We start from the raw sequence: 21819 nt of genomic DNA on the forward strand, positions 1-21819 counted from the left end.
ATTAACTGTTCACTCGTCCTCTAGATTGTTCACTTGTCTTTAGATTGTTCTCTTGTCTTTTAGATTGTAAGCTCTTTGAGCAGGGACTGTCCTTCTATGTTTGAATTGTACAGCGCTGCGTAACCCTAGTAGCGCTTTAGAAATGATTGTTGTTGTTGTTGTTGTTATTCAAAACATATTCTACGCTTACCCTCTTCCACTTCTCTTCTGGAGACTCTTGCACTTATCTAAGAGAGTGGAATGACTTGTAATTTTCACTGAGGAATCAATGCATTCCATTTAGTACCACAGAAGTATGTATGATGTTCACAGAAGAATCTTTATTATGAAAGTATAAAAAATAGCTGGAAGTGGAGTTATGGAACTCTCTGATCCACTAAGAAAATTTTCCAGTGGGAACTAGGGCTTTTTTTTCTCCAAATAATGTAAATTTGTGTAACGAATGAAATACTTTGATTCCTCAGTGATAATTACCAGTGATTCCACTATTTTGGATATTGAGTGAAGACTAGAGTTTAGTGTAACATATTCTTCCCTATGGCCATTTTCAAAACAAAAAGGCTTTTTTCTGTTTCAAAAATCACTATATTCGCCACTTGAATTTTGGATATTTTTAGGAAAACATGCAAAGTTGGATTTATTTGTCATATCAAAAATGCCCTTCTAATTTTCTCTGCAAGGTTTTAGCTTATACTTTTGAGCTTATCTGCCCCAGACTATGAGTTATCTAGCAGCTGTAGATTTATTTCTAAAGAAAAGGCAATTTTGAAAAAATGAAAGTGTACATTTTGCTTGTAGGCTAAATTTAAAAGAAAAACAGTGAAGCTAAAGATGCTTTGATCATCACAAAAAGTTTAATAAGGAAGGGTCATGTTTTCACAAAAGAATGGATATTAAGAGAGAGAAAGCGAGAGAGAGAGAGAGAGAGAGAGAGAGAGAGAGAGAGAGAGAGATGTTTTTGATTAATTGGAAGTACAACACTGCTGATTTGTAGCTTTCATTACAGCATCTTCACTTCTTGCATTTTCTCACAGGGCCTTGGCAACATTTGTTTTGAGAATATGAACCTACAGCAAATTAAAGAAAAGCCAGAATTAAAGATGACTGAAGCACATGACATTGTTATAAAAATATTAACTTATTTCTCTGCTCATATTTAACCTGTCCAGTCTTATAGCCTGACTCAGTGGGTGTAATGATCTTTCTAAAATGTTTTCAGGGATCTAGGAGGCAATTCTATGACTGTGCTCCTTGAGGTAGACACACTAATGCTGAGATTGCCAATTCTATAATGGCATCTGTGCACCAAGATACAGTTAGAGAATACTAGCTAGGCCTGCATTGGCATACTTAAGTCATGCCAGACCAATGGTAGGCATACATATTCATGTCTATGTGATTCCTGATCTGTGGATAACTTATTGTGTTCTATAAGATACGCTCATAATTTGGAAACCTTTCCATGTTTTGCCCACTTGCTGAAATACATTTATGGAATAATTTTATGAAGTCATTTCAGCACATATGGGACAATATACACACAATCTGTGTGGAGTGTAGATAGAGTCATAAAATATGCAGGTTGATTACAAACTAGTCTACATGTGTACTTGCATACTCTATGCACTAATATTTAGACTGTTGTCGAGCAGGCACAATATCTGCACTTTTAATGTAGGCCCTGTTACTGCTGGATTTCTGCTAGTATTTTATAAAGACGTTCCTATGGATTTTATTAAATACTGTAGGTATAAAATAGGTACCTTTTTGCTCAATTAACTTAGGTGTCCTGTAATAAAAATTACTTCTGCATAACTAATGAAAATGAGTTGTTGATAAGTCCAAATCTCAAGAAAAAGTGCTCATATCAAAAACTCATTTGTGGTTCTGCTAGAGAAGAATGTGCCAAGGATTAAATCACAGCTTTCCTCAAGCCTGAAATGTCATGTGATGATGAGCTAAGTTATTTAGAAATTATTTATTTATACGTGCATTTATCAATTTGGGGGAAATTTTACATACTGTAAAGCACAGAATTGTATAGAATTCCCCATCCCTTGAAAATACTTAACTTCTAATACAAAATCAGTGCTTTTCTGGACCACAGAGAGGGAGGGAGAAGTACAATGTTTTGAGCTGCTGTTTGTCTAGAGGAACTGGACTGGCAGGGTTAGGGAAGAATATCAGTAGGGACAACCAAGAATGGAAGAGAGAGTGGCTGGGGGAAAAGGAGGTTTTTTGGATGGTGTTTAGAAAGAGATTGATTGGGACTGGTTGGTGAGGAAGAATGTGTGGCGGAGATGGACTGATGAAATGAATTAATAACTGTAGAAAATAAAAAGTGGTGGAGAGATGAGGAGAAAGAGAAAGGGAAGGAGAGTGGTAAGGCTGGGCAGAAAGAGATAGAGGGATTGATGTGGTTAATTTGTCAGAAAGGCCACTGTATAGGTGTTTTCTCTCATGCAGAACCAATTCTTCTTATCGTATCCTTCCACTAAAGGTTTGCACTATACGCAGTTGTTTATTTATTTGTTCTCATATCTAGCAGCACTTGATTGGAATAGTTTACGTAGAATGAAATTATCTATTCTTTTATAAGAAATTAAAAGCTTTCCTGTTTGACAAAATTTTGTATAATTTACGTATGGCTACTAAAGTACATAAGAAAATAAGAACATAAGAATAGTCATACTGGGTCAGACCAATAGTCCATCTAGCCTAATATCATGTTTCTAACAGTGGCCAATCCAGGTCACAAGTACCTGACAGAAACCCAAATAGTAGCAACACTCCATGCTACTAATCCCAAGGCAAACAGCAGCTCCACATGTCTATCTCAATAAAAGACTATGGACTTTTCTTCCAGGAACTTGTCCAAGCCTTTTTTAAACCCATATATGCTAACAGCTGTTGCTACATCCTCCGGCAAAAAGTTCCAGAGCTTAACTATTCATTGAGTGAAAAATATTTCCTCCTATTTGTTTTTAAAGTATTTCCAAGCAACTTCATTTGAGTGTCCTTTAGTCTTTGAACTTTTTGAAAGAGTAAAAGATCAAATCACTTCTACTCATTCTACACCACTCAATATTTTACAAACCTCAATCACATCTCCCAATGATAACATTGGCACTTGCACTATCTCTTTGCTGCATCACCACACAAACAAATTTAACCCTGCCCCAATTAAGAAACTAACACGTCCAGGTCATGACAAGACCTTTTTGGCCATAACTTTCTTGTCCAATAAACATGTTAGCAGGTTATCAGTACAAATATAAACTACTTAACAGATATCATAATATATTTTTCATCCCACCTTGTAGCTAGCCAGTATTGAACTAGCCACCTATGAGAAGTCAAATGCCTGGCACATTGTATTCTTAGTAATTACATGACTCGTGGTGCTGCAGGGTAATGTACACAGTCATGGTGGTGCCCCAAAACAAACATCCAGTCTCTAAAGGATTGATTACCCACAACTGCCCAACCCAACCCCCTAACTTACCAAGGGAGCTTCTTCCACTCTCCTGCTGCGAAAGAACAGTCCCTCACAGCTCCTGCCCTTTCCACAAAACATCTTCCTGCTGAAATATTTCCTACCAAAAGCCTCTTGACTCAACCCTGTCCAAACCTTCATCCTCACCAATCCTAATACCCCAGGAACAAACTAACTTGTCATTTTAACCCGAACAGCTTCCAAGTGCTCCCTCCCCACATCTCACTTGACCCCTTGATACCCAATACCACAACTCCAAAGAGATACAAGGCTCAATATTCAACCCTCCCTATTTTCCTTAGCCAATTCCCTTCCTCAAAACCCCCCTTTGGCCACATAAATCAAATTACTTCTGCTCACTAACGCAGCTCGGCCATATTATATGTCCTCAGGTTTAGCCTACGGGCACTCTTATATTGGTTACGTTTTGACTGTAAACTGCCTCAGATCTCTCTGTTGGGATTAAGTGGTCATTGAAATCTGTATTGTATTATATTGTGTGTGTGTATGTATGAGCGAGAGAGGGCAAAATGGGGTAGGCAAAGGAAAAAATAACTTGAATGGTGTGGAAAGTGTGGGTTGGGAAAGAGAAGAAGGACACAGTTCATTTCTTTTGGTATCCTGTTTCAGTGACTTATAGGGGTAACCTATATCAAAAAACTAACCATTCTGAATTTGGCTAATAACTGGTACTGTATTGCTGATGGGATTTTATTTTTAGTTACTAAAAAAGCAATTTCACTGATTTGGTAAATTAAAAAATTTTGTGTGCAGAATTTTTTTTTTTCATTTTCTTTCTGGAGGTTTTATTTTTTTAATTTTTTGCAAAGAATTCCACAGGAAAAACTAATCTTATGTTGGAAACTATAAAAAGGAGGAAAGTGGTGTATTTCCATTCGAGGACAAACTTCTTTGTTTTAGACAGATTTTACTAAAGAAACACCAATGTTGTTGGGCATGTGTGTCTTCAAAAAGAGTTTCAATTAAAGAATTTCACTTCCTAATAAACAGAATGTTTAAAAGTTTAAATAAAATAGTTTTGAATCTGAATTGTATATAGCATATTAAAAGCTCGATAGATAAAGGAAGTAATTTTAGAAGGAGGCAGCAGTATTTACTTTTGTAAGTAGTTGCACGTGTACATGTAAAAACTAGAATGCAAACACATGCAAATGTTGAACTTTAGTTTCTGCATTATACACGTGTACAGGGCACAGGATGATTGCTTCCTTGAATGGTGACTCATACATGAAAATTTGTGAAATACTGGACTTAGCATGTGTAGATTATAAAAATCTGCACTTACATGCATAAGTACTGCTGTTTTCATGTAGAAGCAACCAAAGATGCCACTCTGTTTTCTATGTATATCTTTGTAATATTGTTCTGATGGCACATTTGAAGAACTACATATATATATTCCACAGCCCTACACCTAACTTAAATAAAGGTTCCATGTTCCACAGGCACTTGGTAAAATTGGCTGAAGACTGTGAATATCCCAACTTGTGCATTCCACTGCTGACCTAGATACCGTTTGGAAAAAAAGACTACACATTTGCAATTTTACATACCTACTGAACGGTAATACGAATACTGATTATTCTGTGGGCAGCACTGGACAGGCTTGCAGGCTGAAATTAAGAATAAAAAAACAAATGTTGAAAATGGGCATTCATTCTATTTTCTAATTTTCAGTTATATCCAGTATGATTTGTGAACCAAATTCTGAATACAGTTATGATCTCTCTTCTGTGGGAGTGAACTTTCTTTACCACTACCCTTTTTGCCTATTGTTCAACTGCTTTATTTTTTTGTTTTGTTTTGTAAATTCTTTATTGGATATAAAACAGAACAAAATCAGATACAGGTGGCCTCTGAAAAGAAACATTTTTTTTTTTTTACCAATTTTACTTCCTACTAACATTGATGATATTTGTTTAATAATCAAAATCATTCAAGTCCTATAAACTTCTACAAATACATAAAAAGAAGGTCAATGATGAAGGAATAGCCTTGTGATTAGAACAGAAAGCTGACAACCATGGAAATGGAGGATTCAAATTCTACTTTTGTTCCTTGTGATCTTGGGTGACTCACTTAACCCTCCCTTGCCTCAGCTAGAAAATTAGATTATAATCTCTCTGGGAACAAAGAAATACCTCCTGTCATAGAAGCCAACTTTTCAAAATTATTGGGGGTGCTAAGCCCAACGGAAATGACCCCTCCCTGGACATATACAAGGAATTTTCTCAATATTAGGGGTGCTCAAGCACCCACAGCACCCACAGAGTCAGCTCCAATGCCTCCTGTATGGAAGTCTATCCCACCTGGAGCATCTATTGAAAAGGCGTGAGTTAAATCCAGTTATGTTTGTAATCATTAATAATATGACTTATTCCCCATATCTATTAATAAGGCATTATGCCAATATAGAGCAGTACAAAGTACTGGAAAATGAGGCAAATAAATTATGGAAATTCTAGAAACTAAAGATGTAAAATTAAGAAAGAAGAGAAGAAAAGAGTTAGCCTATGAAGTACCTTTGATTAGGTCTGGCTTTTTGGGGTGGTAACATGAGCAACTGTCCTAGCCTCTTATGCTACAGAGGGCCCCCGAGCTTCCCACAAGCTGAAGGAAATATAGCCTGAAGGTGGGATTTGGGGGACCCTTTCCCAGTTTCTGCCCTGGGCCCTGCATTTCTAGCACAAGCCCTCTTTACTGTATATTTAACGATCTGACCCTATAACTAAGGACTTGGAAGAAATAGAAACATTCTCTGAACATTTATAGAGAAGCCACTTCATAGAAAAAGAGGAAAATAACTAGATAATCAAGGGTTTCAGGTTTTCCCACTCATATTCTCTATGATTTTGGACAAATCACTTCACCCTCTATTGCCTCAGTTACAACTTAGATCTAGGTATTCACCGCAGTAATTGAGGGCCACCAACAGGTCAGGCTTTCACTAGTGTATTACCTGCATTTTATGCAAATCTCTTTTATGAATATTCAATAGGGATAGTCTGAAAACCTGACATACTGGTAGCCATTGATGACTGGGAGTGAACAACACTCACTTAGACTGTGAGTCCAAATGAGTAGAGAACAACCTCATGTCCCTGAACTTTAACTCTTCTTGAGCTTGAATTTGGAAAAAGTGAATACTAAATCTGAAGTCCAACTTTTGAATAGTTAGAAACTGCATTTTATTTTTATGTTAATTTTTTACAGTTCAAACTGCTTGGTATACCCTGGCACATTTTCACTGTTAATTCATGTTTTGAAGTTCTTTTGGAATATATGTAATAATGCAAGTGGTAACTGTCACTTTCAACTTATAGAGTTCAGAAGATTATAAAGCAGATAAGGATCATAAAAGATACAATTTAAAGTATTATCAGACTGAAGCATTACTTACGATTATTACATGTGTCTTGTCTACCACATGGATCCTGGACGGGATAGCAGTCTGGGCTGGGAGGACAGCATTGTCTTTGACGGCCCCAATATGCCATTCTTGATTTCTGGTACAGTAGTGCTGAGAAGAAAGATGTGAAGAATGACACTCTGAGCTTTACCTCCTCACATGAACATGCTCTATTTATACAAGAGTTTAACAGGAAGTTTTCTTGAGCACCAATAGTATTTCTGCAGGCAACTAGTAATTACAATATAATTGAAGGGATGCTGATCATTTTTTAGCAATGCAGTTTTGTTGTTGAAAATCAGGATGTTGTATCAATGCATGCAGTGTGCGGCAGTGGCCCAAAAAAGCAAACAGGATACTAGGACATGGATGGTAAATAAGACCAAGAATATTATAATATCTCTGTATCACTCCATGGTGCGACCTCACCTTGAGTATTGTGTTCAATTCTGGTCACCATTTCTCAAAAATTATATCACGGAATTAGAAAAGGTTGAAAGAAGAGCGACCAAAATGATACAGGGGATGGAATTCCTCTCAAATGTGAAAAGGCATTTTGCATGTGAAGACCGGAAGGGGGAAAAAGGATGGGGAATATAGATGAAAAGCACTGAAATGAAGAAATCTCAAGGAACTTCTGTGGAATATGTATAGAAAAGACATATTAATATAAAAAGCAATCAACAGGTATGTTAAAATTAATGAAATACTAGCAAAAAGGAGTAGAAATGTTGAGAAAAAAGAGGCCAGATGTAGACAAACTGAGGAGTTAATATGAAGTTAGATAGAGTCGTTCCACCCGATATCCAGCCTCCGGTGGTTGTTTTTTTGAAATGCTATCTCCAGCTATATTAGCCCCAGGTATTCATTTCTTGGCCATGTGCAGCCACAGGCACTGAATATCGAGTTACAGGTACAGATTATTTTTGGCTTGATATAGTGCAAAATCTGGCAGACAGGTTAATGAGGGTCACAATAAAAATCACAATACATAAAACTGGAAAGGAAATCCATACAAATAAGAAAGATCTTATAAACATACCTACAAAAGAACAACAAAGCAGTTGCAGCTACCGGAACATATGCAGGTCCTGATCAACATTCAAGAAAACAAAGGGGCAGACGATCTGCAAACTCCAAAGTGGAAACTGTACAAAGCAGATCGTTGATAAACTGAGATGTATTTTATTAATGTAACAAAATTAGATTAAAAAATGTATATACAGCAACTCATATACATATACATATTATAGCCCGACACAGGCCGTGTTTCGCCCAACTGGGCTGCTTCAGGGGCTAAAAATAATAATAAATAGATAATAAATTATGCATCTTATCATCTAAATAAAAACATAAACTAATAACATAGAAATTGCATGATTTGAACATAAATAATATTATAAAAGTATGTTTTAAAAAAACAAAATGACATAAAATACAAATGTTTATACATCTATAATTACATATAAATCAATATCATTAAGATCTACGGCCTGTGTCGGGCTATAATATGTATATGTATATGAGTTGCTGTATATACATTTTTTAATCTAATTTTGTTACATTAATAAAATACATCTCAGTTTATCAACGATCTGCTTTGTACAGTTTCCTGATCAACATTCATCCAGAACCCACATATGGCTGTTATGTCGTTTCCGGCTGAATATCAACCAGTATCTGCAGAGTTTTTTTTCCTATTCCCTCCTCCCAAAGAAGTCCCCCTCCTTCCAGGCAGTCCCCACTTCTAAGCTTGTGCCACTGAATATTGGAGGTAAGGTGGCTCCAAGCAATTTAAGCAGGCAGGAGCACTTCCTGCACTATAACATCACTTTGAATATTGCGTGGTCAATGTATCAATTAGAGAAAAGAGAAGAATTTGAACTTTGATTAGACAGCAAGCTAACAGAAAGGGATCAATTTTCAGTAGCACATCTACCAAAAGGTTGTTATAGGGAGTGCTCCTGATTATACAGTTGTGGGTAGACATTCTGAATGATAGACTTCAGCTTATTAGAATGATCATTTATCTACAATTAGGTGTTTTTGAACTTGATACCTGTGATGTTTCCTTTGTCATTCTATGAAAATTGAAGTTGACTGGTCTATCTGAATTCGGAGCAGTAGCTGGTAGTTATGAAGCAGTGCTTCACTGCATGACATTTGCAATCTGATAGCTGGATACCATGCATACCTGCGATATTCAGGTATAATATTCAGACAAGCCCCAAAATTTCCTAATTTACCATCATGATCACCACTTATGGATACTCCTGCTAGGGATAGAGGAGATATGGGGAACAGGGAAGCACTTGCCCTCTGAAAGAGGCCACAGCTCAAAACACCCTATTCTGAAGACGATCCTTTCTGAGGAGGCCATGCAGATGCCTACCTGCCTGCTGGGCACTGGCTGAAGAACCTGGGGACCAGATATAACCTAGTAACATAGTAGTTGACTATGGAAAAAGACTATTTGGCTCATACATTCTGTTCAATTATTCATGTCCACTGCACAGCTTATGCTTATGCTTGCTGAAACCTGGAGTAAATGGTGGCACAAGACTAATGTTAGTTTGGCATTTAAATGACCATATTTTATAATACTGCGCCTAAATTTTGGGAACACCCCAACCTGCCCATGCCCCTCCCCTGCCCATGCCCCATTGAATTGCGCACATGACAATTTGGGTGCACACTATTATAGACTAACACAAAGGCAGATCTGTGCGTAAGTCCTAATTAGTGCTAATTAATGCCAAGAATTGATTATTAAGTCTCATTTAATAATTAGTTTCTGTGTGGAGATGGAATCCATGCCAAACTTGGGCAACCTTTATAGAATCCGGGGGATAACTTTAGCCAAAATGAGCATTGGGAAGAGTTGGGGGTTTATGTACATAGTACTGAAAATATGCAGGTTTGTATGTTGTAATGTGTAGATGTACGCATAGGCACTGACTCCGTGGGTGCTGTGGGTGCTCGAGCACCCCCAATATTTTGCTGACTGGAAGTTCCCAATGTCCCTCCCTCCGAGTTCCAGGGCCCCCCCCCGTCTGTCCATCCCTCCCTCCCTCCGAGTTCCAGAGCCGCTCCCCCCCGCGTTCGCCCCTCCATCCTTCCGCCGTCCAAATTTTAAAATCCATCTTCTTACCTCGTCGGGGTGTTAAGGCGCCAGCTGCAAGTAGTGAAAAGCGTGCATGCTCGCGCTTCAGCCTTCCTTCGTCTGTCTCTCAGTTCTGGTCCTGCCCTCATTTCCTGTTTCTGCTTGGGGGGACCAGATCTCAGAGACAGACGAAGGAAGGCTGAAGCGCGAGCATGCACGCTTTTCACTACGTGCAGCTGGCGCCTTAACACCTCGACAAGATAAGAAGTTGGATTTTAAAATTTGGACGGATGGAGGGAGGGAGGGATGGAGGGGCGAACGCGGGGAGGGGGCTCTGGAACTCGGAGGGAGGGATGGACAGACGGGCGGGGAGGGGGCCCTGGAACTCAGGAGAGAGGGGGAATGCACCACCTCTAAAAAAAAAAAATTGAGCACCCCCAATCATTTTAAAAAGTTGGCTCCTATGGATGTACGTGTATGTGTATAATCCCCTTCGGTAATTTTCAAAAAGGTTCTCATTAACATTTCTGAAATGGTCTCTCTGCAGGAAAGTTTTTTTTTTAACTATCATAAGGATGTCATGGTAACATATAGAAGTTGTTTTCCTTTAAAAACAGATTGCCTTTTCCTGTTACTAACTTTCAACTTTGTCCTTTCTTGAAGGTAATACCCTTATTTACAAATATGCACCCTCTTTCTAGGTGTAAGATTAGTTCTGCTATTCAAAAGCTACTGGAAGTTACCTATCTAGTCATAAGTGCCAATTCTACTATGTTTCCTCATATGTTTATTTCTTTCTAATTATGTGACAAGAATAGCAATAATGAGTGATTAATGATAGTGTACTGTCCTAGAACATACTTAAATGCTGTTCTCATATCTATTATTATTTGTACTAGTAAGTGCCACCATGACCATTAATGACATCACTCTTCACTTAAGAATGTATCTGGCTTAACTATGAATAGGCACATTTAAAAATGCATTACTCAGGGGAATAGCACAATTTCTGAAAGAAGACTGAGGAGTGAACGACCCAGTGCCTACCCTCCTCAACTCCATCCAACCAGCTCCCGCACCCTACCTTTAAAGAAATCTCGGAAGCTGAGGCGAGGCGCAGCGCCTCGCGCCTGCATGTAAAGAAGTGTGGATCGTCTCATCGGGCCTTCCCTCACTCTGTCTGTTCCGCCCTTGCGGAAATAGGAAGTTGCATCAGCTCCTCTGCGCCTCGCCTCGGCTTCCGAGATTTCTTTAAAGGTAGGGTGTGGGAGCTGGTTGGATGGAGCTGAGGGATCTTGGGGTGTTGATGCGCCAAGGTGGGGGGTGTCATCGTGCTGCACCCGGAGGGGGGGGAGCTGGCAGGGAGCACCCCCTTGAGTTGACACCCGGGGTGGACCGCCCCCCGCCCCCCTTGCTACGCCACTGAGTTAATGTAGTTACATCACTGTGAGCTAAGTGTTTAGTGCGTGGTTAGCGCTTGTGCTCTTGCTGCCTAGAAAATAGGTGTTGGTAAATGCTCATATGCTAATGACCACAAGCTAATAGGGAAATTAGCACATGCCATTAATAGGAATAATGCAAATGTACTAAAAGTGACCTCTGTTCATAGGAAGAACCCACGCTGGGGATAGCGCTGGCCACTTTTTAGCGCTGCTTAGTAAAAGAGCTTTATAGAGTCTGAAAACATAACTACACCTGACACTCCACATTTAGGACACAGGAAGTGTGGACTCTGCAGTGTCTGTAATTTGTGCCTTGAGGCTAATGTTTTCACTCATCCCATCAGGAGTAAAACCTTCTCTCTGAAACACACATCTGACTGCAATACTGCTTCAGTAATTTATGTCATTCAATGCCCATGTCCTCTTTTGTACTTGTGCAAAACAATTAGAGTAATTAAAACACGTATCATAGAACACAGGAGATGCATCAACAGCAGGGGCGTAGCTACGGGTGGGCCTGGGTGGGCCCAGGCCCACCCACTTTGTCCTAATCCTCCAATCAGGAGGATCTTCTAGGTGCTAGATAGGCTGCAGTCGCTTGTCAGTTCTGCCGCTGCGCAGCTACATAAATGTAGGCAGCCGGCACTGGCAGCAAAAACAGCAGCTCTCCTACCTGTGAGTTGCTTAATTTTTAAATCCGGGTCAGAATGTCAGGAAACTGCCAATCCTGGGGCCTTTCTTCAACCCTCCGGGGTGGGACAAGCTGAAGGAAGGCCCCTGGGATTGGCTGAAGTAGCCTGTTCCCTGCCGACGTATACCAGCAGCACTGCTTTAAAAAAAAAAACTGATCGCACGACGCGCAGCGGTCGAGTGTGTGCTCGCTTGTGCTCTTTTTCGACTTGTTGCCGGTAGTGCCAGTGCTGGTCTCTGTGCCCCCCTGATCGCAGCTTTTTCACGTGGCCTGGTCCTCTTGGCTGTGCTGCAGCGCTGAGACAGACGCCAGATGGAAGGTGTCTCTGGTGGCGGGTCCCCTCCCGATCTGCTATTATTGTCAGAGAGAGCAGATCATCAGGAGAGAGGGACCTGCAGTACCACCAGAGAGTACGGAGCCGGAGGAGCCACAGAAAGTGTGATTCTGGGATGGGGGATGGAGGCTGGAGGGATCTGGAGCAGATCGGATTGGATAAGAGCTGCTGTAACCACATTGTGCTTAATTGTAGGGCAGCATTTTTATTTAATTTTATTTATATTTTAAGACATACCAGCCAGCTGCTGCAGCATAAGGATGTACTAGAGAAAGTATAACTTTTTAAAGATAGAGTAGTAATTTGTTATAAATCGTAATTAGTGTGTCATTTGGAGGGAGGGGCTGGTTACAGGGACAACCTAGCATGTGTTATATACTTGCAGAGATTTTTTTTCTCCTGGTAAAAGGTCCACTAAAACAGACATCATATTATGAGAATCAGGTGCTCAACATTCAGAGTTTCTATCTATCTATTTATTTATTTTTGGGATTTTATCCCACTTTAAACATGAATTAGATTGGAACCTGGGAGCATTCAAAATCTTTCTTTTTTTCTGGAGAGAGTAATGCATTGCCCCCTCCCAGGCTCTCTCCCTGGGTTTAGCCAGCCTTGCAATTTGGGGGGGGGGGGGGGCGCGGAGGTAGACTGGGACCTCTGCGCCACCCCCCCAACAAAAACATTGCAGGCTATACCCGGGGAGAGAGCCTGTTGTTAAACTTTTACCAGCACACCACTGCCTTGGTACCACCTCTTAGGTGTGTGAAAGTTATATAAAAGCCCAGCCCTAATTATGTGCGCTATATTGGTGGCGACAAAAGTGTGAAGGGGTCGTGTGCTGGTGGATCCAGCAGGAAGGCATGGGCAACAGAGTAATTAGGGAGGATTTTGAATGAGTTTATACCGATCAACCCCACACTCAACGAAGGAAATAAATACTAGGTAGGATCACCATGCAAAATGAGTATGGGCTGTTGATATTCTCAGGTCGCCTGCCTTGCATTTCCCCTCCCCCTCCCCCCATGCTCCTCAGTGAAGGGCCCACCTTCACCCAGAAACCCACCAACAATAAATTTTAATAAAGGCGAGTTTCTGGGTGGGGTGGGCTCTTCAGTGCCCAGGTTAAAATAAAAAACAAGTTTTGTATTTAATGTAGGCAGGTTTCTGGGTAGGGGTGGACTCTACAGTGCAAAGGACATTAAAAAAACCAAAATGTTTTATATTTAATGCTGGTGTGCTTCAGGGCGGGGGAGGGTGAGAATGGGAAGGGCAGGGGATGGGTAGAAGTAGGGCAGGGCTGAGGCTATAGGGAGGGTGGGGGTAGGATAGGGCTGATGCCTTGCTAGGGGAAGGATGGTGAGGAAGGGAAAGGCTGATGCTGTGCTATGTGGATGGATGGGGAGAGTAGGGGAGGGCTGATGCTGGTCCACTGGGATGGATGGGAGGGGGGTAGGGAAAGGAAGGACTACAGGACAAATTTTAATTTTTGGTCCTTTATTTTGTAATTGATAAGGTTGGTCTGTGTTCTACCTGTGATCAAGCAGGTGAGAGATTCTGCTGCCATGTGGTTTGTGTGAGGATCTATGAGTCTGACTTGTCTGGCTATTCCAATGGGATGTGTATTGCTGTTGTGCATATTCACTGCTGCCTTTTTAAAGGTACTGTTACTGGTATTCTTATTCAGAATTGGTGTTAAGGTTTGCAGCATAGGCTCTAAGAAGCTTCTTTGCAGGATATAGTGTTACTTCACAAAGTACCTGGCAGTGAAGGGATTTTGTGTTGCTATTATTGAGGTGCTATCAGAATTTGAATACATTTTTCCTATGGAAAGCTGTTAGAGGAAACACTCTAGCTATGTTCTGTATGTATCCCAAGAAAGGCTACTCATAATCTATATACATAGTGCCTACCCATGTTAGCTCTGGGCCCACCCAAAATGTCAGGTCTGGCTACGCCACACAGGAAAGTAGAATCTGCATCTCTTGTTCAACACTGGTATGAAGCGGATTTACGCTTCATTGTCTTTAAGACTTTTACTAAAAAGTGGAGGGGAGGAAACTTTGACAAACTCCTACTACAGGAAGAACAGAAACAGATCTTTGAGTTAAACACATTTAATCCACATGATCTTAACAATGAAATCGATTTCCGTCCATTTCTTTAGGTTTTGAATCCATATATACTCCATGACAGTCACCTTGAGCACATTTCATACACATATACACAATGTCTATATACATATTTCTTTTATCCAATGCATTTTATGTCTTTTTATTTTCATGATATTGATAATTTTACTCTCATATATATTTTATATATATTTTTTATGTATACTTAAGTATAAACTTTAGTTGAGTATTAACTTTATGATACTCTTATTTATCTTTGTGTAATCATTTATGTATATGTTATGCAATGTTTCTTCAGGTCCATAAATGTTCTATTCATTTATATTATACTAGGAAAGAAGGCCCGTTTCTCAGAGCAATGAAACGGGCGCTAGCTTTTTTTTGGGGGGGGGGGGGGGGGGACTCACATTCGGAGAACAGTGGCGATTTTCCTGGGCTGCCCCGTTGCTTGTCACGGTTGTAGCTGGTTCGTGCGCCGCCGCTGTTAGCGTTGTCATAGCTCTGTGTGGGTGGCGATTTTCCTGGGACGCCCTCGACGTCATCACGTTTTGATGCGAGGGCGGAGCACAGGTACAGTAATAAAACTCACCCTCAACGTTTGCTCCACCCTCGATGTCATGACGTTTGACGCGAGGGCGGGGCCCGGTGGCTTCACCACCCCGAACCTTGGAACCTGAAGGAACTGAAGTCAGTGACTTGGCTTCACTGACGTCAGTGTCCTCAGAACGTTGAGGGTGAGTTTTATTATAGTAGATATGATCATAACTTATGAACATATTTTTGTATTTTAATGTGGTTACATACATCATCACACAATAATGGATAACATAAGAATTATGTTGTAAACCGCAATTTTATTTTCTTTAGATATTCTATTGTTGTTATGTGCCTACATTAAGTTTTTTGAATGACCTACATTCCAAAAATTTAAGGTTTAAAAATTATTCTATATATTTTATGTTATTAACAATCGTTAGGAATATGAGGAGTGTTAACTTATATACATTTAAATTTAAATTTATGTACATGACATTGTTATATATATGACAGTGCAACAATCGCATATCATATTCCCCTATTGCAACATTACTGACATTTTATATGGTTTTTACTAAGTGTAACGATTTGATAACAACTGTTTTTCTTTGCTAATTTAAAATGGTTAGTATTTTAAATTATTTATAACACATTTAATTCTGTTACATAACCATGTTTTCCTAATGTTTCTTTTCATGATTTTCATTTTTATTCATTATTATTTTTATATTTTATATTATCATTTTTCATCACTTTTTTGTATTCTTTATATTTTTAATTTGATAAATTGTTATTAATTTATTACTATTATTTTTTTTTTTTTACTTTTTATATTCTTTTTTAAGCCTAGAGAGCTGACTTGATTTGTTTATTCACATCTCCTACAGACACATTAGCAAGTCTTTTTATCTGGCAATCAGTTTACAGCATGACTGCTGATCTGTGACACAGTGCCCTTCCTCTTTTTTAGGGCAAGATGCATCAACCAAATGTAAAAAAATCTAAAACGTTAAAGTCCTTAACGAATTTGAAAAAACGAAGAATGCACCAAAAAAACAAGTCGCATATGTTCGGTACGATATTGAAAAGTACAATGTATCAAAGATTCGTAATCCCCGTCAGTAACCGGCCCCTAAAGCATGCGCAGAGCAGCCAAGCGTGATGCTGGCTGCTCTGCGCATGCCACAAATGTCAAAACAACAACAACAACAAAAACCACAAACACGTGGCTCCCCACTTCTCCCTGCATTAAATAGAAAACTGAAAACATTAATCAAAAAAGGATCGGGAGGGGGCAAAGGCGCTCATCAGGAGCGTCCTGTATGGACGGCCTTGACCCCCTCCCGCTGATCCCCGCTTCCCCCCGCTTCCACCTGCACGAAAACTCCAAATTTTAGCAGCCTCGGCCCCCCTCCCTTCCTGTTCCTTTCTCTGTACTCTCCTACAGCTCCGCCTCCTGCCATCCTCCGCCCCCATGCCCCGCCCCCACCACACCCCTGAGGTCATCGCCGCCGCTCCCCCCTCCACTGGGCCCCCCTCCGCATTACCGTGCCTGCGCAGCGCCTCTCACCTCTGTGTGAAAGCGCTGCACGGGCAAGAGGAACATCAGATCGCCAGTCTTCAGGATGTCTCTCTCCTTCCCTGACCTGGGCCCTCCCCCGTCTGACGTAAGTAACCTACGTCAGACGGGGCGGGCCCAGGTCAGGAAAGGAGAGAGACGTCCTGAAGAAGACTGGCGGTGATCTGCTGTTCCTCTTGCCCATGCAGCACCTTCACACAGAGGTGAGAGACATTGCGCAGGCCCGGTAATGTGGAGGGGGAGCCCGGAGGAGGGGGGGGAGCGGCGGCGAAGACCTCAGGGGGGGATGGCGGGAGGCGGAGCTGTGGGAGAGTAGAGAGAAAGGAACAGGAAGGGAGGGGGCCGGGACTGCTAAAATTTGGAGTTTTCGTGCAGGGGGAAGCAGGGTAAGTGGGGAGCAGGGGGGGCAAGGTCATCCATACAGGACGCTCCTGATGAGCGCCCTTGCCCCCTCCTGTTCGATTTTTGTTTTGCTTTGTTAATGTAGGGGGAAGCCTAGGAAGTACTGCATCCACCTTGTCGTTCTTTATTGGTAGCGTTTTTATTTAATCTCACTTTTAAATATGCCAGCTTGGATTTGTATGCTGCAGGGGGAAGCGGGGAGTGATAGCTCAGGCCTTAACGACAGCTCTGACCTCACGTTAAATATTTTGCGGCAAATGAATCGGTGCAATCGTGGGTATGGTTAGTGCATTCCGTATCGCCCACATTTCAATGGTAGTTACTCGTTTGCATTCTGTTTTCGTTAGCTGCTAGCTTTGTCGGAAAAAGGCCTTTAATGCATGCTACAGTTGAAAATTTCTTCGTTAAAGGGTCGTTAAAGTTTAGTGCATCTTGCCCTTAAGCCCAGAGAGCTGACTTGATTTGTTTGCTCGCCTTCTTCTTCAGACGAATTAAAAAAAAAAAAAAAAAAAAAAAAAATATATATATATATATATATATATATATATATATAGTAATGAGGTTGTAGGGTCTAAGCAGGTCAGGAGGAGGTATGGGGCCAGACTACATTCCCACAAGGCCATGAGAGAAGGGATCGGGGTGGTAGGTCCCAAAACCCGGTATGGCCCCCACGTGGAAGGGAGGGGGAAAAGGACTGGAAAGAGCAGCTGCTATGGCAGACGAGGGCCAGAAGGGGGAGCAGGGATGACAAAGCTCAATTCCCTTGGGTTAGAAATCAGTACAAGATTCCTTCCACCTGGGAGGGGGAGGAGATCTCCAACCAACAGCCTAGCAGAGAAGCAGAGTTAATGGAGTGCTTGAAGGAAGGAGAGTCTGAAGGGACCAGCACACCAGGTTTGGAGGAGCCAGTTGACATGGGCTCTAATTGTACTTTGGGGCAGAGTTGCAGGGACTGAAGGCAGTGGGTGGTCACAGGAGTCAATTAGCTGTGTTGTGGGTGGTGTACTGCCATTTTGCAACCACCCAAGCGGAAAGACTTTTAAAACTGAAACCCAGGCTGTTGAACTGGGGGAGAAGCTGGATTTAAAGGGAAGTTTTTTTCTTGTTGCGTTGTTTTGGAAACTGAATGGGACTTTAACCCCCTTGAACTGAGATTTTGTGGAGGAGGGGAAATAAACTGTTTGGAACTAAAAGCTGTGTTGTCTGGAAGGACTTTGTTTGTGGACTGCTGAAGGGAGCCTACCACCCCCTGAAGGTTTGCTACTGGGATTACAGTGATTACAGTGGCACCGCAGATGGGACTCAATTGAAGCTACCACAGAGCAGCAGGAGTGAAGTTGACAAGGCCACCCTTAGCAAAGCGAAGACCAGCGGTTACCCCAGGTAAGAGGTACCTGAAGGGGGATCAATGCTGGATTGAAGTGTGAAGCTAAGGGGGGAACACAGGTCATGTAAAGGAACCCAGGCGGGGTCGTGTAAAAGGGGAGTGGTGGGAGAAGAGAAGTACAAATTAGTAATTAGTGGAAAAAAAAAAAAGTGGTATCGCACTTGGTGTTTTTGGTTTTCTTTTCAGGGTATTCCAGACTGGCAGGATGGAGCAGAAAGAAATGCTTCACTGGATGGCTGCGCAGTTTCAGAAGCAGCAGGAGGGGGCTCAACAGGCCTTGCAGCAAGTGGTGGAAGCCGCCAAGGAACAGCATGTACCTCTGCTCCAGGCAGTGCAAGGTCAGATGCAAGCCATAGGGAGCCTGTTGGATAAAGTTGCAGCCCCGGGTGCAGTGGCCGGTTTACCCATGGGGTAGGAACCCCTCCGTTTGGACCCTTTTCTTTGGGACGAATGCGGGAGGGTGATGATGTGGATGACTTTATTGCTATATTTGAGAGGATCGCAAGGGCAGTGCAATGGCCGAAAGAACAGTGGGCTGTTCGACTGGCGGGAAGCCTAGCTGGGGAAGCTCTGGCTGTATACAGGGCCATGCCTGCGGACAGCTCCATGGATTATGAGCAGGTAGTGGCGGCCATTAAAAATAGATTAGGTCTTACTAGAGACCATTATAGGAGACTGTTTAGGGAGACTACTACGGTGAGGGAAGTGCTGCCCCTGGCTTTTGCCCAGAGACTGAAAGACTTAGCCTATAAATGGCTGGAGCCGCAACAGAAGACTGCAGAACAGGTTGTGGAGGAGATTATAGTGGAACAGTTTTTGTTTGCCATACCCACCCCAGTGCACGAGTGGCTCATTAAGCAAGGGGTGCGTTCAGTGGAAGGAGAGGCTATGCCATGGAGGCCACAAGAGGTGGTGGAGAGATTTCCTGCTTTTGGCCAGGTGCAGAGAGATGACCCGGTATTAAAAAGGGCCTGGGAACAAGTGGAAGGGGGGCCTTCAGGCGGGTTTCCCCGGTTTCGGGTGGTGGAGGGATTGTTGTACCGGGAAATACATGATCCGGTGGGGGGACCCGTGTGAGGCCAGCTGGTAATTCCCAGGGTCTTTAGGAGCCTTATTCTAAAAGGGGCCCATGATCATCCTTTGGCAGGACATAAGGGCTCCCAGAGAACGTTGAAACAGGTGCTGGAGCGTTTTTATTGGCCTGGCGTACATAGGGAAGTCCAGAATTATTGCCAAAGTTGCCCCTCCTGTCAGCAGTTGGTGGACCGATACCCTCCCAGGGCACCTATGGTACCATTGCCTATTATTGGGGAACCTATGCGAAGTATGGCTATGGACATTGTGGGACCCCCCTCATCAGAACACCTAGGGGTTCTGCATACATTTTAGTAGTCATGGATAGGGCCACTAGGTTTCCCTGGGCCTTCCCAATGAGAATTATATGAGCTACTGGTATAGCGACCAAATTGGTCAAGCTTTTCCAATGGGATTCCCACGAGAAATGCTTATGGATAAGGGGTCCAATTTCAAATCTAGACACTTAAGAGAACTGTGGGAAGCTTTTAACATACGCCACATTACCACAGCTGCCTACCATCCCCAGACAAACGGGATGGTAGAGCGATTTAATACAACCCTTAAGCAGATATTGAGGAAAGGCTTGAAGGCAAAATATGAGGATTGGGACCAGTTGTTACCCTATGCTTTATATGCATGTAGGGAGAATATCCAAGCATCCCTAGGGGTATCCCCCTTTGAATTGGTCTTTGGACGATTGCCGCGGGGCATTCTGGACATAATTCAGGAGGCATGGGTAGAGAGAGAGGAAGAGCCCAGAGAGGTTAGTACATACCTGAGGGAGTTAAGAGCAAGGATTCAGAGGGTCACGGCGTTTGCGCAGGACACCCTGGGGCAGAGCCAAGAGAGACAGAAAGGGTATTATGACCGGGGCACAAAAGTAAGGAAATTTCAAGTGGGAGATAAAGTGCTCGTCATGGTGGCCTCAGACCCCCATAAGTTTACTTCTCAGTGAAAGGGACCCTGCGTGGTGACAGCCAGAGTAGGCCCATGGACATATTGGGTAAGGCATGCGAAAGGTAGGATTCAGACCTACCATGTAAATATATTGAAACCGTGGATAGAGAGAGAAGGGTTTGTGGTGGTCCCTGAAGAGGAGTTGTGTCCTCAACTAAGTGATGTACAGGAGGGGGGGAAACCTGTTATTGCCGAGTCTCTATCCCATGGGCAGAGGCAACGGGTAAGGGAAATGATAGAGGCGTTTCAGGATGTTATCAATCCCCTACCTGGGGAAACCCATTTGGTGGCCCATGATATCATCACCGAGCCTGGTAGGATTGTAAGGCAGAGGCCCCATAGAACACCCGAATTTAAGAGGAAGGAAATTATAAGGCAGGTACAGGAAATGATGGACTTAGGTATCATAGTGGAATCAGTTAGTCCCTGGTCCAGTCCAGTGGTATTGGTACCAAAGAGTGATGGGTCTCAAAGTTTTTGTATAGATTTCCGAAGGGTGAATGCCATATCCCGGTTTGATGCTTATCCCATGCCCCGGATAGATGACTTGCTGGACAAACTGGGGCATGCTCAGTATTTAACTACCTTAGATCTTACGAAAGGGTATTGGCAAGTGCCGCTGACAGAGGAGGCTAAGCCCAAAACAGCCTTTGGCACCCCTATAGGGTTATTCCAATTTAGATGAATGCCATTTGGGTTAAATGGGGCAGCGGCATGCTGCCAACGATTGGCTGATCAGTTGCTGAGGTGGCATTCGGACTACGCAGCCGCGTATATGGATGATATTGTCATTTTTAGCTCCGATTGGGAGTCCCATTTGCCCAAAGTCAAAGCTGTGCTAGAATCCCTCAGGCGGGCAGGCCTAACAGTGAACCCAAAGAAGTGCATGTTTGCTAGTAAAGAGGTAAAATACTTGGGATACATTGTGGGAGGGGGAGTTATCAAACCCGTAAGGGATAAAGTGCAGGGAGTGCGTGATTTTCTGCTGCCCCACACCAAAAAACAATTGAGGGGGTTTTTGGGGCTGATAGGATATTATCGCAGATTCATTCCTAGATTTGTGGAGAGGTCAAGCACCCTTACTGACATGCTGAGGAAAAGGTGCCCTAATGTCCTAAAGTGGACAGAGGCAGGTCGTGGGTAGTTCCAAATGTTGAAATACCTCCTGTGTCAGGAACCGGTCTTAAAAGGAATAGATTGTGAGAAGCCCTTCCTGTTACAAACAGACGCCTCAGAGACGGGCTTGGGGGCTGTG

General features: G+C 42.4%; 1 long non-coding RNA gene across 1 annotated transcript; it reads right to left on the reverse strand.

Annotated features, from left to right (window-relative positions):
- Nucleotides 1–832: 832 nt before the first annotated feature.
- LOC115471184 lies at nucleotides 833–7058 on the reverse strand. The gene is made up of 3 exons (XR_003942291.1): nucleotides 6918–7058; nucleotides 5071–5130; nucleotides 833–1067 (listed from the first exon to the last, which is right to left on the reverse strand). It is a non-coding gene; the product is annotated as an uncharacterized LOC115471184 (long non-coding RNA).
- Between the last annotated feature and the right edge of the window lie 14761 nt (nucleotides 7059–21819).

The sequence above is a fragment of the Microcaecilia unicolor genome, chromosome 5 (genome assembly GCF_901765095.1).
Source record: "Microcaecilia unicolor chromosome 5, aMicUni1.1, whole genome shotgun sequence".
Classification (NCBI taxonomy): domain Eukaryota; kingdom Metazoa; phylum Chordata; class Amphibia; order Gymnophiona; family Siphonopidae; genus Microcaecilia; species Microcaecilia unicolor.